The 18,608-nt window shown below is 36.6% G+C and overlaps 1 pseudogene; it reads right to left on the reverse strand.

The window, feature by feature from the left end:
- Positions 1-1,880: 1,880 nt before the first annotated feature.
- Positions 1,881-2,543, reverse strand: LOC127538504 (tRNA:m(4)X modification enzyme TRM13 homolog; annotated as a pseudogene).
- Between the last annotated feature and the right edge of the window lie 16,065 nt (positions 2,544-18,608).

Below are 18,608 nucleotides of genomic sequence, written 5' to 3' on the forward strand. Positions count from 1 at the left end.
TACTGACACACTTAGGTGCCACCTTTATTTCCTTTATAATTTGTTGAAATATGATGTCTAACTCTTTTATTTTTGAATCATAGTTTCAAGTAGTCTAAAAAATTCTTAATTTACCTCTTCTTATTATGTTTTCCAGAGCAATAGTTTTTCCAGTGAGATACTTTACATTTTCTTCTATTCTCATTCCTTTTACTTTGTTTTATTGTTTCTTGACGAATTATAGAGTCATTAATTACCATTTGTCCAATTCTAATTTTAAGGAATTACTTTCTTCTATGAGATTTTTACTTCTTTTCCAATTGACCAATTCTACTTTTTAAGAAGTTCTTTTTAGTGGACTTTTGGGTCTCTTCCACAATTAGGCCAATTCTGTTTTTAAGATATTATTTTCTTCATTTTTCTTGTGTCTGTTTTACCAAGCTGTTAATTCTATTTTAAAAAATTTTCTTGGATCAGTTACATTTATTTCCCTAATTATCCCTCTACTACTTTCATCTCTTTCCTGACCTTTCCAGAAATTCTTATTGGGCTTGTTTCTAATAAGCAATTTTCTTTGAGACTTTTTTTGATAGCTGTTTTCACATTGTTGTCTTCTTCTTAGTTTATCTTGTTCTTCCATGCTGCCATAGTAACTTTGTATAGTCAAGTTTCTTTTGTTTGCTAAATTTTCTAGTCTACTTCTTGATTTTGAATGTTGTGTTCAAGTTGGGCTCTGAAGGTATGGATGCATTGTCTCAACCTTCAGGATTTTTGGTGCTACTGTTTTCAGAGCTAATTCTGGGAATCTGCAAGTTTTTGATGCTTTTAAGGTGCTGTGATCTGAGGAGATATGTGGCCATTGTTCCCCATTCTATGTTTTGGTGTTTACCCAGAAAAAAACCAGCTGCAAATGCTGGTGCTCCTCTTAGCCCTGTCACTGTGACTAGGTCCTCTCCTCTTCTGCAAGAACTAGTGCTTCTCTGTTTTGGAACTGCAATCGCATATGGGCAACAGAATTGCTAGTCAGTACCATCTGTACCCAATGCCAACAAAAAGTCCATGTTATCTGGTGAGTTGTCCACCCCCCTACTATCTCTGAGCTGTTGCTGCGGTCTTCACCGCCAAATACTGTTACAGGTGCTCTGTAAGGAATACAGGTGTGTATTCCTGACTAGCTCCCACCTCAGTGTCATAGACCTCTCCTAATGATTTCCTAAATGGGAATCATTTCCCTTGGGTGGGGAAAATGTCTTTCTCTGATCTTTTGTTGGCTCCGATGTTCCAAAATTTGAGTTGAGGGGTTGTTTGGAAGGGAATGGTGAGAGTGTTCAGTTGGGTTATTGCTTGTATTCTTCCATCTTAATAGGACATTTTCTAGAGAAACAAGATAATCTGCAAAGAAATATTGTATTCCTTCTACTGTAAATATTTAAGTTCGCCTTGGTCAATCAGCCATTTACCAAAATGACCTATATTGTTCCTTTCTTCAATGGTAAGAAGTCCAGATAAACTCTCAGGATTATCATCTGTTTTCCTGTATTCTTCATGGTCATTCTTTTCATTATCATTGCGTGATCATCTCTTTTCTTATATTTATTTTTGATGTTTCCAAAGTTGTTCCCCACATTTTATAAGTGTCCCAGCTACTCAGTGATTGGAAATATTTAAATTCCATTGGCTCACATCCTAGAATCTTGACAAATTCTTTGCCGACATGATGCTTCCTATCACAATATGCTGACCACAGAGGGCAACAAGAATGATGGCAGTAATTCATTCTTTCCATTCCCTTCATTTAGTGTCATTTTTTGCATCCGTTTTTATCATTTTTTTCTATGCGTGGCTACAGATTCCTCATTTCTTTCTTTGCATCTGGCAGAACAGGTTTCAACTAAGTTTTGCTATGCAAGATCTGTTGCCACACTACATAAATATTTTCCAATTTCAAACACAGCTAATTTTCTTCTATTAACCCAGGAATTTTATTCAGAAATAAATGTTGAATATCAATTGGAAGCCTTTCAAAATCTGAATTTCTCTTTTTACCTTGAATCTTGTGGTCACCTTTTTTACTACCAGGAAGTAGACTTTGTCCAGCTTCTTGTAAGGCCATATCAACTCAAAAAGTCAATTTTGCCTTTCCAGCTCCAAACTCATCAAAATATCTTCTTAGTCTTAGTAAATTGAATCTTTAAATATCACCTAAAATTGAAGCTTGTTGTTTCACATACTTGGTTGCAAAAATCCCCATTTTGGGTCATTTAAGTTATCATGCAATGCAGGATGTGATGTTATTTGTTCTATAAATGTGTGATTCATATCTACACTGATTTTCTCAGGTTCTTAATGAAGTTTTTCAATTGCTCTTCAGATGGAGAAAAAAGTTGGGACCAGTTCATGAGGAATCTTTCTGTCTCATCTTTTAATCCTGCATTAATATTTTGGATAATGTAGTCTGTTGTGGACCTGGGGACAGAGTATTCTTTTCCCTTTATTTTCTTTTCCCCTGCCTGCTCCCATAAGTCTGGCATCTTCCCTGCAGACTCTATCCCCGCTACTGCCATTGTCTGGCAGAACTGATTATTTCTTTCCACACAATGATTGTATCTGGGCTTGGTTGGAAGGCCACTGCCTGCCTCCACGGGGAGATGGCAACTTTAAGGCTTTTATCACCTCAGGCCAAATGGGCTGTGATTCTTCACAAATATCAACTCTGGGGATTTAGGTAGACTGCAAGTTTAATATGGGCTAACAGTGTGATGGGGCTGCCCAAAAGTTTACATGGACTTTAGCTGAAGTGAGAGGCAGAGCTCCCAGGGCTAAGAAGTATAGTGATGATCTGTTGTCTTGTGCTCTCTTCAGACCTCATCTGGAATATTATGTGGGGGTCATGATTTAAGTAGGATATTCATAAACTAGGAAGAGATGTTCAGAATATGGTAACCAGGATGATGAAGGGCCTTGAGTCCATGTCTTATGAGAAGTAGTTTAAACAGACATTATTAGTCTGGAAAAGATTTGAGGAATGATAATTATATTCAAGTATTTGAAGGTCTGTCCCATGGAAGAATGATAAGATTCATTCTGTTTGGTCCCTCAAGGACAGAATGAAGAGCAATGGATAGATGTGACAAAAAGCCAAAGTCAGGCTTTAAGGTCAGGAAAGACTTCCTAACAATTGGAACTATCCAACTTAATGCTACAAGATGCCAGCAGAAGTGTTGTTTCCAGTCTTCAAGCAGAGATGGGACACCTACTTGTTGAATATGTTCTAGTCCAGATTCCTCTAATATACGGATGAGATTATGTTGTCTCTGAGATCACCTCCAATTCTCAGATCCTATGATTCCTGTATCATATTGGGAACTCTGATATATCATGGAAGATTTGTCATAAGTGAAAAACTCTGGTGAATTGCTTTTGTTGGTTTCCCAATGGAAATAGTTGGGAGTGGAGGTGAGGAGGAAGTTGATTTCTGGAGTTGGGACCTGCTTGCCAGTGGGAGAAGGGAGGGGTTGACATGGGAATGGCAGAATGGACTGGACAAAGAAATGTGTAAGTTGGATTCACTGATATTAACTTGTTTTGATTCATTTCTACAATTTTGATGAAAACCTAGATATAATCATGTCTCTATAAAGAATAATAAAGGAAACAGTAATAGGATAAAGAGACTAAAAAAGACACTAGGAGAATGGAGGTCATATTGATGGAAACATCAAGGTATGCCTTATCACAGGAGAACATTAGGCTCTCCACCTTCCCCCCCAATGCAAAGGGAATAGCAATGAGAGGCAGTCAATAACTCTGAGAATCTGAGAAACTCAAGGGACTCGGAGGTTACCCCAAAGCACCCTCTAGTGTTGGGTGTAAGCATTATTTGGTGGAGCTAAACCTTTGATCAGCAGCTGTGTGCTTATGATCCCAACTGCTGAATAGGACAATGACTTTGGCACAGAGCTCTCAACACAGTCACGTTAGTAACTAGGCAATGATACTAGGCACTTATAGCTCATAGCTTCTCTGATGAGCTAGAGAAATATGTCTCGCTGGATTTCCTAACAATCGCCACACACAAAGAAAGTGGCAAGTCAAAAAGATGAATTGGAGAGAGGCTGAGGTGAGGTATATGGTGCCATGTTCTTCAATAAGTCTTTAAGGCTATAAGTTAGAGAAATCCTAACTCCTGATTTCCAGTCCAGAATGCCAATTCTTAAGAATTTGAAATGTCGGCATATTCCTTGTGTACTGGATGTTACCAGGTTCGGAATGGCTTTTTTTAAAAATCCATTTTGCATTCTTAAAGTCCTTATATATCATTAATTTCTTTTATTTTCTTTTATTTTTTATTATAGCTTTTTATTTAAAAGTTATATGCATGGACAATTTTACAGCATTGACAATTGCCAAACCTTTTGTTCCAATTTTTCCCCTTCTTACCCCATCCCTTCCCCCAGATGGCAGGTTGACCAATACATGTTAAATATGTTAAAGTATAAATTAAATACAATCTAAGTATACATGTCCAAACCGTTATTTTGCTGTACAAAAATGATCAGACTTTGAAATAGTGTACTATTAGCCTGTGAAGGAAATAAAAAATGCAGGTGGACAAAAATATAGTGATTGGGAATTCTGTGTAATGATTCATAGTCATCTCCAGAGTTCTTTCACTAGGTATAGCTGGTTCAATTCATTACTACTCTATTGGAATTGATTTGGTTCATCTCATTGCTGGAGATGGCCATGTCAGAATTGATCATCATATAGTATTGTTGTTGAAGTATATATAATGATCTTCTGGTCCTGCTTTATATCATTAATTTCAAGTAAAAAGTGAATGAATGAATGAAAGAAAAAGCATTAGGTACTTATTATATGCCAAGTATTGTGCTCAATACAAAAGGTAAAAATATGAAAATGAGACAGTTTCTCCCTGTAGGAGCTTATATTATAAAATATGGACCTGTGATCAGAGAGGAATATTTTTGAGAAGTTTGGAGAGTCAAGATGAAACTAAGTTCTCTGTGCCTTGGGTTTCTTGACTATAAAATGATGGAGTGGGACTCTAGAGCTTTAAGGTACTGTTCAGCTCTAAATCTAAGCTATCAGATGAATGGTGACTAATATTTTTGTGCAACTTAAGACAGAATGTAATTCTTTGTTCACTTATGTACTACAGACAGAATGTTGTGGGACGGGTGAGTTCATCTCTAGCATAGTGGGAAGACATAAGCTTTCAAGAGACAGTTGTTGTGATGATTTATTGATGGTTTTCAGGGCAGACTTAGAGTGAAACAAGGACATTTGAATGGCAGCAAGGTGGAAAATGACTGGGTGAAGGTGAAGATGGATGATCCTAAAGAGTTCAAGGCTGAGAGACAGAACCTCCCAGGTATGGTCTCTGGTGGTAGAATCTGAACTAGTGATAGCAGGGAGAAAAATGGCTGCACTAAGATGGACGTACAAGAAATGGCATTTACATTTCTCATTGTCTGAAGTCTATGGGAGAATTCATCCTCAAAGACAATTATTATGGAGTGACAATGTGAATTTGCAAACAGGAAATTGAGTGAGGAGGTACAATTTATTTTTTATGAGAAAAAATAATACCTAGTGCATACACTTGGTGCTTGACTCTAAAAAGAGAACAATCATAGCTTTGTCCGGATATTTCTCAGTTTGATTTACTTTATTTTTATGTCTCTTCTGAGGTTAAAGTGCCTACTATATGCAGAGTAGCATGCTGGGATCTTGAGATCAAGGATGAAACTATAGTTTTTGTACTCCATGAACTAGCAATATGGGAGTAAGGTGAAATTCATCAAATAACCTTAATAAGGCTTGAAAAATCTTTATATGTCTAGGAGAAGTAAAAAAAATGCTCAAGAGATTTAAGGAAGAAGGCATCCTTCCCATGGGATGGTAAAGGAGCATTTCATGGAAGAGATAGCTTTTGAACTTGACTTTGATGGCAGATATTAAAAGTGGAAATAGCAGAAGAGATCTGCTTTAGGGATGGGGACTAGCATATGAACAGGCAGGAAGATGGAAGGGGGGGAGTAAAATAATGTCAAGAAACAAATATCAGTCCTGTTTAGCTGGACTTTGAGTTCATGAAGAGGACTATCAGAAAATGAACCTGGAAGTATTGGTTGCGACCAGTTTGAGAATGTTGAATATTTGAATCTTGAATAAATTGAATTGAATTGAAAATCTTGAATAATAGATAGAGTTTGTATTTTGAAGTCACTGGATGACTACTGAAAATGAGCAGGAGAGTGACACAGGATCAATGAATCACTGATTAGAAGGCATCTTGTAAAACCATGGAGACAAACCCACCCATTTTTCATTTTTAAAATTTTAATTTAGTTTGATTTTAGGTTAAACACGTGTAGTTCTTTTAGACACAATTCCATATTCTTTGTGCTTCACAAGGAAACCACTCATTTTTTAAACAAGGAAATTGAGACCCAGAGAGTTTTGATTGCATGCTTATAATTATGCATGACAAAGATCATTTTTGTAGGAGAATGAAAGCTAGATAAGAATCAGGGTGACCATTTTAGCACTATTATATTATTCTAAACAACTCATAACTATTGCCTGGACTTGAGTGGTCATAGAGAGACTTGAAAAGAGAAAACGAAAATGGGAAAAATATTTTGGATGTAAATTCAATAAAAGTTGGCAACTGAGTAAAAATGGGGAAGTGATAATAAGGGAGGGAGAAGAGTTACAAATAATTTTGAATCTTTTGAAGAAGTTTGAAAGAAATAGGGGAGTCAGGGGTCATCGTGTTTCAGAGAGAAGAGGATGGCCAGGGAGGATGGTCTGTGTCCAGAGATGGGAAGTAGAGTAAGGAACAAAAAAGGAGCTAGTTCAGTTGGATAATGGAATTCAGGAGAAGGAGCAATGTACCCCAAGGCTCCAAAGAGGTTGGAGTCAGTCTTTAAAACTGAGGAGAGTTTAGATTTTATCCTAGAAGGGAATGAATCCCAATTATAGTTGATTGAGTAGAGAAGTATCTTCTCCAGAACTGCACTTAAGGAAAAAAAATCACTTGGGTGATGAGGGAAGATAGATGAGGGGGGAGCCCAATTAGGCAGTCAGAATTTAGAAAAGATTGTAGAGACTAAAAGGATTGAGGCCAGAACCTTTGGAGACAGTTATACTTAGGGTTAATGAGCAGGAAGGAGAACCAGTGAGAAATAAGAGAACCATGTTCTAGAAGCCAGGGGAGGAGTCTAACCAGTTCAACCAGTGCTCTCATTTTCATCTGAAAAAACTGCATAGAAAGGGGACAATGACTTTCCAAGTCCCACTGCGAGTAGGATGGGATAAGCTGGCAGTGCCAAATACTATAGAAAGTCAGAAACGATGATAATATAAAAGTTACTTTGGAGAGAGTTTCTTACAGAGTAGTTTAATGGAAACCATGGCTAGGGTTAGAGAGATGCAACATTCTATAGATTCTCCCAGTAATTCCCACTCATTTTTATATAATTTTTTTTTTAACATTCAAAATTTTCAGATTTCTTCCGGTGGTCTTATTCTGAGTATATATTGTTTGGGCAAAGATGTGGTGATTTTGGTGATTTTATTCTTAGTATGTTGTTTTGGGAAAAGATGTGATGACCCAAAGATAAGTTCAGTAAAACTTAAGTTAATTTTTATTTTATTAATCACAATATTAGTTAAATACTTCTGAAAACAGCAATCCGTATGTATGTGATAAATATAGTCTGTCCATGTAAAATATGTTTGCTTAGTTATGGATTTGAGGACTGTTTTCAGAAACTACGATCTCTTAGGGTTTGGAAACCAATGGATGTGGTCTTAGAATACCCTTTGATTTCATCCTAATTTGACTTTGGGATTGATTATGTGACAGAGCCCTGGTTTTTAAAATGAATTCTGGTAGAAGAATCCCATTTCCCTTCTCAAAAGTCAAGGTTTGACTCCCGGATCAATCAATGAAGTATTTGTTAAGCACCTACTATGTACTACATGCCACTGTGTTGCAGAGAGAAGAGGATGGCCAGGGAGGATGGTCTGTGTCCAGAGATGGGATATATATGTAATATTCTTTTCTCTAAAATTTAATTTTTTCTAGGAGCAGGTTTCTTGGGGGAGGGGGGAAGGAGCTTCTGGAGCAGCCTTAGTTTCAGCTCAAAGTAATAATCACCTCAAATGCAGTCAGGAGTTAAAGTCCAAATCCTTTATAGTCTCTTCCAAAATCTTATCTCCTTCATTTGGGGCTCGGCTAGTTTTCTGGAGGCCTTCCGGATCTTGGTTTCAGTGTTCTCCACAGGACAGCCTGCCACCACTTCTCTGTCTTCCTTTGTTCTGCCCCACTGCCTTCTGTGGCTTGTGAATCTTATAAATGCTCTCTTAAAGGTGTGAATCTTGTGCAACTGTAGTAAGTACTAAGTACTTCTAGAGAACTGTTAAGCATTCTACTAAACAACCATTGTCTCTATCAATTCCACTGACTTAGTACCTTGTAAGAATTCTAACATATATAAGTTCAACGAATAAAACAATCTCTATTTGCAAGTTGTTTACATTGTCTCTCTCTATATATACATATGATGTAAACACAAAGTGAATAAACATAAATATATAGAAAGAAAATTTGGGTTTCCAGCAACATCTTTTCTTTTCAAAGTTCCATTTGTCAGGATCCAGGCTTCTATCTTAGATGTGCAGATGAGTCCTCACTTTTCTACATGAACAATAGAAAATCCTATTCTGGTTGGATCCTTTGGTGAAGAGCTCTTTGTTTTTTATTAGCTGTATTTACTAGCTGTAAATACTAGTGGTATTTACAAGATAAGTGACCCTGACAAAATCATCTAACCTCTGCCTAGTTTCCTCATCTAAAAATGGCTATGTAGGAATCCCGTGAGATAATACAGGATGTCCCAGATGTATTAATGCAGTTTTAGGCCATTAAAATGTAAAACTTCACTAAGACTTCTGGGACACTTTGTATCTGAAAAGCACTTGTTACCCTTAAAGGGCTATGAACTATAGCTATGATTATGATCTCTGTGGTTACTCCTCTTCCTCATCTTGTGAGGATCCTGAATGATAGACCCTAGAAACTTCTGATAGATTGTGCAAGGCTCAAAGAATGAGCTCCAAGGAGTTTGGGAGGGATTAGATATACATCTTTTAATAAAGAGTGAACCATTAAATTGCAAAATTCATTTTATTTCTGTCAGACAGCGAGACTGGGTAATTACAGATTCAGATGGTTTCAGGAATCACTGTGCTTTTTTTTTGTCAGATTACTGGAAACCTGCTGAATGTGCCCAACTCCTTTAAGTCATCACTAAGCAGGTCATATTTGGGTAGCTTTTCCTTTGAAAGATGAAGGTTTTGAGAAGTAATCAGATGGCTCAATGGGTAGAACTCTGGGTCTGGAGCCAAGAAGAATTGAGTTTGAATCTTTCCTCAGATACTTAATAGTGATCCTGGGTGAGTCAGTTAACCTGTTTGCCTCAGTTTTCTCCTCAGTAAAATGGGAATAGCAGTTGTATCTACTTTATAGGGTTGTTGTGAGGATTGAATGAAACATTATTTTTAAACTTCTTTGCAAACCTCAAAGCTCTGACTTGCTCATCTTTTTAAAATCAGATTTTAAGAAATAAGCCATTCAGGGAGAGCGATTACCTGGAATGAATCAGTACTTGTTAAATGCCGCATTGATGTCCATCCTTAGTCTTCCCTACCCCCTTAACTCCTTTTTAACTTCATTCCAAATCTCAGTACATGGTATTCATATGTTTATAGGCAGCTTGTCCTAGTAAGGAGACGGTCTTTATGATATTGGCCAGATCATTTAGCATCTCTTTAGGCAACTCTAGAAAGCTAAGTATTGCAGATGACTTTGTCCATCTGCATGACAAGGAGGAATTCTCTTCACTGGAAATACTTATGATGATGCGTCAGAGATCTGGACCAAAATCAGAATTAAAAATAATTTTAGAAGACAAAAGGGACTTTAGATAGAGATGACAGACAATTAGAACTGGAACGTATTTCAAGAAGTCAAATCATCCATCCCCACTAATTTTTAAAATCTGGGTCTTCTGACTCAAGTCCAGGGCTCTTTCCATTATACGTGCTACATCCTCATATTATATACCCAAGGGCACACTGAAAGTTAATGGGATGGTTGGTATGCAAATCCAGGTCTTGAGATTCAAAAATGATAGTGATTGAAAGAAAGAATTATTTTTCTATTGTATTTAATAACTAATTATTAAATTAGAACCACAGTTTTTCCCTTTTCTACTTCTTCATCCAGAAGGGTGGGAAAACCTGGGCAGAGATTTACTCAGGGAGGATGGCCAAGATCTTATCAAAGACAGTAAAGAAGTTCTAAGATTGGATGAATGGATAGATTTTTGCTCATTGTATTTATTTGTATTTTCCCTTTTGTCAGATGCGTGATTGGGAAATTAATGAATCTCTTTGACCAAGATTTGGGTGCTGAATATCACACCTCAAGATATCTTTGGAATAAGCCCACCTCTCATTATAATATTCATTCTCTTATTACTTTTTAACTAATCAGAATCAATCGCCACCTACCTTCCAACGGCATAGAAGTGTTGAGCGGATTCCATGAGGGATCTTTGGCATTCAAGAGTGTCATTGACCTATTTTATGGGTAATATGATAGCATCATTAAAAAAATGACTAATTATTCAGAAACGATGTCTTTTGAACTTTTTAATCATCATGTGATAAATCACAATTCTAATAGCTAGCATTTATATAGTGCTTTAAGATTTGCAAAGTACTTTATATATATTATTTCACCGATTCTCATAAAGATGCTGAAAAGTAGTTGCTATTATTTTTCAATTTTATGGATGAAGAAATGGTGGTTCCCAAGTGTAGGTGACTTGCTCCTGGTCACAGGAAGAGTATCATTGTCAGACCTGGGAATAGGTCTCATTCCTTCAGGGCTCCTTCCCTCTCACTGCATTATTCTAGTTTCTAAGGCATGTGCTTTAGAGAGATTTTCAACTCTTAGGAAAGCGACTATACACGTGACATTATGATCTGAGAGCCTCAGAAAATGGGATCTTGAATTTGACCCTATTTGTTCCCATTCTTTTGCCAGAATGAGGTCTGTGAAACTCTTCAGCTTCTACTGAAAGCTAATTATCTTGGTTGCTGTAAGTGTATTAAAAATATCCTTCCTTTTCCAAAAATCTATTCCTATAAATATTATAAAAAAGAGAGATTTATTTTTCATTTTCTTTAGGGCATTCTTTCAGAGTAGATTAAGTTAGCACCAGTAGGAAGGAATTTGAGTATGTAAAAAGGAAAATGAATTGTGGGGGGCAGGAGGGAGAACATAGAGAGGAGGAAGGAAATAAGTAAGTTTTGGAACTGTATTGCATTCCTGCTTTCTTGTCATACTTTCCATATTCTTTTCCTAATCACAAAGAAATTTAGAGTGGGGAAGGTGCCAGGACAGAGCTATATCTAGGGTGACATAACAGGGACTTTGTTCCATGGTACAAAATAAGGAGGTGCGTTCACCCCTTGCTGGTCCTCTGCCTACAGGAGGAAACTGGTGGGGTAGGTCCCGGATGGATTAGTCCTGGGATAAGGATTAGAAGGTGCATGAATGCTGGAGGAAGGCTATATATTGAAATTAAGTAGAATATGGAACAGGTTGGGGAGAGTCAAAGAAGGAGGAATTGAGAGCAATCCAATTTTTGGGAAACTAGGGTTTGAGCATCATATAGGGTGAAGTCTCCTGGACAACTATATGGCCACAGAAAAGGTCATCATGGGCCTCATTGGCCACAGAGCCAAGTATTGAGGTGAAAAGTAGCTCCTGGATCATAATGTATTTCTCCCTCTGCCCCCAATAGAATTCACCCCACATGCCAGTATTGCAGATTGTGACTATGCAGGGAACAGAGAATCCTTCTGCCTTGATTGGGCCCAGAAAAGCCCCACTTAAGCATTTATTAAGTGCCTACTATGTACAAAGTACAGTACTAGGGCGTGTTTAATGTTTAGAAATGTAGCTATTTTTGCACTCATCATTTGACTCTTGGGTAAGTCTCCTCTTTTATGCAGAGAAGTCAGTACATTTTTATATATTATCATTATGTGTTTCTTCTATTTCTCTATGATGTTGTGAGCTCTATGAGGCAGGTGGTTGTCTTCTCTTAACATCTTACCTACCTTTATTAGGAACCATAGTGCTTTGCCCACAATAGGTATTTAATAAATGCATATTAAAGTTGATTCGATAAGCACTGAACGCTTGGTGATAGCTATTGCTGTTGAGATGAAAAGGAAGGGCCTTAGGACTAAAAGGACTCATCATAGGTGACTTCTATGATTTCTTCTATCTTTGAGTTCTGATCTTTTGATACTTGCAAATGAGTATGTATAAGTTCAGGCTAGAAGTTTATAATCAGAGTAAATGTGAGGATTGGAACTTTGAGATCCTTATGCTACATTGGAAAGAAACTTCTCTAGAAGTCTGGAGACATGAATAGTAGCCAGAACCATAATTAGGGTGAGGCACTCGGGGCTTTGCTCAAGAGACTGAAATTTAGGGGGCATAGAAATGTACAATGATTTTTAAAAATTGTGTAATATAACAAGTTGTTACGTGTAAATGCTACATTTATATTCAATTTGTTACATTTGTGTAGTATAACAATTTGTTATATGTAAATGTTACATTTATATTCAATTTGTTACATTTGTGTAATATAACAATTTGTTACATGTAAATATTACATTTATATTCAATTGGTTACATTTGTGTAATATAATAATTTGTTACATGTAAATATTACATTTATATTCAATTTGTTACATTTGTGTAATATAACAATTTGTTACATGTAAATGTTACATTTACGTATCCATCACATATATTGCACAGAAGCAACTGACTTTAGGATATAGTAAGGTAAAGTAATTAGTTAAAATAAGAAAGTACCAGGAGTTAATGATACCCATCTATGTATCACTCTATTAGCTAATTCCCTCTTTCAGAAACCTTAATTTTTCTTTGTAACTTCTTGTATTTTTTCTGCATCATAAATTACAAACTTGATTTGAGAGTGAGTTTCATGTTGCTGCCTTAGGTCCAGAGTCTCACTGTATTTCTGGTTTCTACTCTCCTCCTCCTGGTATGACCTTAGGCATGACATTTGTTACTTGCTAGATCTTGGTGCTCCCATCAGTGAATTGGGGAAATAGGACCAAAAGTTAGTGATGTGTGTGATCAATTCTGTGAGCCCATCTCTCTGGGCCTGTTACCTGATTAGTAAAAGAACAATAATATCTCCCCTTCTAAAGGCAAGGCTTGGCCCCCTTGAGGTCCCTTTGGTCTCCTGGGTTTCTGAGTCTCTTTTTGTCCTGATTTCATAATCGGTAGTTCAAAGTTCTCCTGCCGGCACTCGGCTGACAGAAGTGATATATGGGGCAGGATAATATCCAGCTCCTATTTCCACTCCTGCATTTGCCCTGAAGTGCTAAGAGCAGCGGAAATGTGGATGTCAGTAAATGAGAAGAGATGACTCCTGGGGAGCCTGTGAGCAGAGCTGATGAAGAAAAGGGGCTCCATTTCTCCAGACTCAATTTTTAGATGACAGCCCTGGCTCTGAGCTTGCTTTCCTTCCCTATTATAGAGGTGAATTGCTTTTCTTTCTTCAGAAGCAGTCAAAAATGGTCCTGTCTTTCTTGTCCTGCTTCACCCAATCTATGATAGTTTTTTAAAAAAAATCATTTGTATTATTCCTGTGGATATTCCCACTGGGAAATGAAAAGAACAAGAGTGTCTGGGCAACTCTCAGAAAGTACCAGGTCTCAGTGAACATTCAAAGTTTTCACTGTTTGAAGGAAAAATACATTGATTTATTTTATTGAAAAACAATAATATGATTTACCCTAGAGGGTAGCATGATTTCCTTGGGGTCAGAGGTTCAGATGCCATTTCTGATCTTCCCTAGCTTGGTGACCTTGGGAAAAGTCATCTCTCTAAGCCTATAAAATTATTCGCTTGTAAAATCAGTCAAACAACCAACAAACATTTATTCCATGCCTACTTACTATGTATCTAGCACTGTGCTAGAATCTGGGGATATAAATACAGAGAATGAAACAATCCTTATTCTAGAGGAGCTACCAGTATGTAAGATGGTACTTATAGTATAAATACAAAGAGAATAAATGCAAGCTAGTTAGGGAGGAAGGGTGCTAACAGTTGGGTTGATTACAAAAGATTTCAGGGTTAGAAGGGGTCAAATGAGGTACCATTTCACCAGCCTTCTTCCAATGGATTCTAGTGTCAGAGATCTTATTTAAATCTTACCCGTAATATTTCTTGTGTGGTCTTGGTTAGGTCACTTATAAAAAGAGTATAATACTAGCACCTACCTCATAGCGTTGTGATGACCAGATAGGACAGGTCTAGCACTTTGCCAACTTGCTATTATTATTCTCATGATATTAAGCCTACAATCCTGAAAAGTACCATATAAATGGCATCCATTAATATTAATCGCATTGATTATGATTAATAATTTTATCAATGTGATGTAGTTACTTCATCAGTAAAATGAATTGGAAAGGGGAATGGCAAACCACTCTGGGATCTTTGCTAAGAAAACCCTAAATGGTGTCATAAAGAGTCAGACTGAACAATCATTATGGATCTTGAGGCAAAGATTTGAAAAACAGCATGAGGTCACGGCTATGGTGCTAGATTTCAAGTCCTGACATGACCCACTCACAACAAATCAGCCAAATGCTCTGTGCCTCAGTTTCCTCATCTAGAAAATGGTGGGGTTGGATTCAGTGGCCTCTCAAGGCTTCTGAACCTATGATCCGATAATCCTATGATCAGGGATAAGTAATTTCTCTTGGCTCCCGAATGGTCTCACTTATGTGAGGAGATGTTCGATTTTCCACAAAAATGTCTTTTAAAATGTTTTATTGCAAACCTGCCCTATTTACATATGTATTTGCCACTCTCAGTGATGTATTTTTTGTCTTCATCCCAACCCAGTCATAGCCTTCCCCACCTCATATTGAGGAGGAAATACACAATTTTTCCTTCTTGATAACTACCTTCCTAGCAAGCTGCCTCCATCCTCAGAATCATACAAACAGCATACAAACAGTAGATTTAAATACTAATAATAACTCACACTTTTATGGTGCTTAGTGACTTTCTCGCTTTCTGTCTCTGTATCTCTGTGTCTCTGTCTTTGTTTTTCTGTATCTCTATTCTCTCTCTTTATCTCTCCATCTCTGTCTCTCTCTTTTTCTCTCTCCCCCTCAATCCCCATTTTGTTTTTCTTTCTGATCCAAGCAATACAAAGGAGATCAATTTTCGTGCTTTTTCATGCCTAGGTGAAAATCTGAATTTCATTTCCACAAGTAGGCCTGCAATTTCTTTCCCTCTCCTAGGGTTTATGATGTTAATATGCTAGTCTGAGTTAAGTTCCAGTTGTCATGCTTGCTGTTCACCGCAGGCTGTGGACTTCTGAGTAAGTCATCACCTGTTATTGCTGCCCTTTAAAATTCTGATTAGCTCTCTTGCAATTCAATTCTTTAAAATTAGTCCTTTCTGCATAATTTTGGCACCAGCTCCAGAAATAACATTTGCTTTTTTCCCCAAACTTTTATTTTTTTTCCCTTGAGTCTTAAATAAAAAAAATATTTCTCATGGGATGTTGAAGGCTTTTGCCCAAGTGTGATCAATGAGTTGATATGCTGCTGAAGAAGCAAACTGCAAAAATACTGATATTTTCATTATAAATAGAAAAAGAAGAGATCAAATAAATTTAATTTTAAGGAGATGAAAGAACATAAGAGGACATGATTTAGTCATATGATAATAGTAACTGGTAATTATAGAATGAGTTGAAGTTTGCGGAGTGTCTTCCGTGCATTATCTTATTCAGTATGGCAGACATAATTAAAGATGAACAATCTGAGTATTCAATGGATATTTAGGGAATTCTAAAAGAGGTGGAGAAAGAGTTCTGAGGTATTGGGTGGAACCTCCACAGAAGACTTATGGGTAAGCATGAACAGGAGTCAAATAGGTTGTTACATGGAGCAATGAAGGAAACATATCTTATGAGAGGATCCATGGGGGAAGTATGGAGGAAAAAAAGCACAGATTTTAGAATTGTAGCTCCTGAGTTTGAATTCTAGTTCTCTCACTTCTTTCCTTTGTGAATTTGGACAAGTCTTTCTGGGCTTGAATTTTCTCTTAAATAAAAGGAGAAGGTTGGACCAGATGACCTCAGAAGTCCCTTGTGGTACTAGTGATGATCCTACAAGCAAGAAAGGACAACTCCTATTGGACTTAGAAAAGCTTGGTGACTGGCTCGCCATATTGGTCATTTAAAAACCAATTTAACTAAGGCTGGGAAGGCTTATTGCCAGAAGGTAGGAAGTGACATTGTCACATTTTATTTTATTACTAGAGACGTCCATCAATGTAATGACTTGTGTCCAGAAAGTCCTTCTAGCATTTAAACATTTATATGTTCTTTAAGAGAGTAGAGCTATATCATTTCTGGAAAGTCCCAAAGGTTACATTTAGAGGAAGCATTTTCTAGAAATAATTTTTAGCTCCTCTTTTTTTTTTCTTTAATAAAATTATGTTTTATTTTGTTTGTCTAACAGTTTCAGTGATGTGCTGGCCAGGGCAAAATGTAATGGAAAATCCATATACAAAGATACTAATTTTAAAAACCCTTGAGGAATAACTGAGTTAATGAATGTTCATGTCACTTCAATTGTTTTTATTAAACCCTCAGAGACTCTATGCTAAAGAGAAATGCTTTTGGACAAAAAAAATACTATCTTTCATTTGGATTTTATAAAGTTATTCAATCTGTCACCCATAGCTGGTCTAATTATATGTACACTTCAAGGATTCATGATTTCACCAGTGGTAAGTGCTCCAGAAGGCAGCATTGGATAGTGGAAAGAATTTTAGCTCTTGTGTTAGAGAACCTAAGTTTGAGTCCTATCTTTGACTTCTACTATCTGTGTAACCTTGGGTAGTTATTCACCTCTCTTTCCTCAGTTTCCCCATCTGTAAAGTGGAAGGATTAGACTACAGAATGGTCTCTTCTAGCTCTAAATCTCTAAAAGAGTTGCAATCTGTCCTATAAGAAAGTGCTATTATATAGCTCTAGAGTTCCCCTAGATTGTCTCACCTTAAGATATTTTATAACCTAAAACAGAAAAATAGAAAAGTCAGGCAGTAATACTACATCAAGCTTAGATGAAGTGTTTTTAGTTTTTTTTGTACCATGGACTTGTAGTCTCGTTAAGTTTATTGACTCTTCAGAATCATGATTTAAAAAAAAATCATAGTTGAAAAAAATACTCAATTTCATTTGAAGGTTGGTTAAGACAAAGATGTAATTTTTCTTTTGATCCAGCTTAACAGACTCTCAGAAATCTATCCAGGGGCCCCAGGTTAAGAATTTTGGTCTTTGCTCATTTTTTCCCCATTGATTTCAATCTTTAGGCACATATAAGACACTCAAAAACCACTGAATATAAAGTAAAAAATAATACCCTTTGTGTAAAATCAAGTCAACCAACCAATACTCTGTTTTCTTTAGATGTTTGGGAGAATTCACTTGTGAATCCATCTGGTTTTGATGTGCTCATCTATGGCCTATTCACTTTCTTTTTCTAAAAATAGGTTTATTTAGATATTCTATTTTCATTTTTGTAAATCTGGGCCATTTATATTTTTGTAAGTATTCTTCCATTTCACCTACATTATTATTTTATCTATTTCCCCCCTAAAACCAATTCCTAGTTTTATTTATTAATTCTACAGTTTTCTTAATTCAGCTTTCTTAATTTCATTTTCAATTTTCAGGATTTTCAATTTAGTTTTTAATTGGGGATTTTAAATGACTTCTTATTTTTTAGTTTTTAAAAATTGCATTCCTAATTCATTGATCTGTGCTTTTTCTATTTCATTGATATAAGTACTGAAAGAATACACATTTTCCTCTGATTGCTGCTTTTGCTGCATCACCTAAGTTTTGATATGTTGTCTCATTATTATCATTTCTTTAATAAAACGATTTTTGCTTCTGGGAGCTGTTCTTTGGTGTTTTCTTGACATGTCATATTTACTTGGCCCAAAGACCTGAAGAAAGAAGGACGGTCTTTCATGAGATTTACTCATTAGGTTACTGCATTGATTTTTGTATTGATAATTACTTCAATCCAGAAAAACTCAGTTATCTGCAGAATTTTAAAGAGAAGAATCCAAGAATGTTCTTGTCCTTCACTACCTTGGTTTTCTCCTCTGGGATTCTGTTTTAACCATATCACAACTAATGAAGAGAGGAGTCAAGCTGCTTTGGGGGGAATACAGAAAGTCTTTATAATCTCTGCCTCTGCCTCTGCCTCTTTCCTTGTGCCCTCAGTTCTGACAGTTAGACTTTTCCAAAGCAATTGGGTGATTTTTTTCCCCCCTGGATGTCTAAGTCCTCACGCGCTATAAAAATACTCGATACCAAGACTGTCTATTCCTTTCACCCTTTCCTAGTAAAGTGAATAGAAGTCTGTGC

The sequence above is a fragment of the Antechinus flavipes genome, chromosome 5 (assembly GCF_016432865.1).
Source record: "Antechinus flavipes isolate AdamAnt ecotype Samford, QLD, Australia chromosome 5, AdamAnt_v2, whole genome shotgun sequence".
NCBI classification, from domain to species: Eukaryota; Metazoa; Chordata; class Mammalia; order Dasyuromorphia; family Dasyuridae; genus Antechinus; species Antechinus flavipes.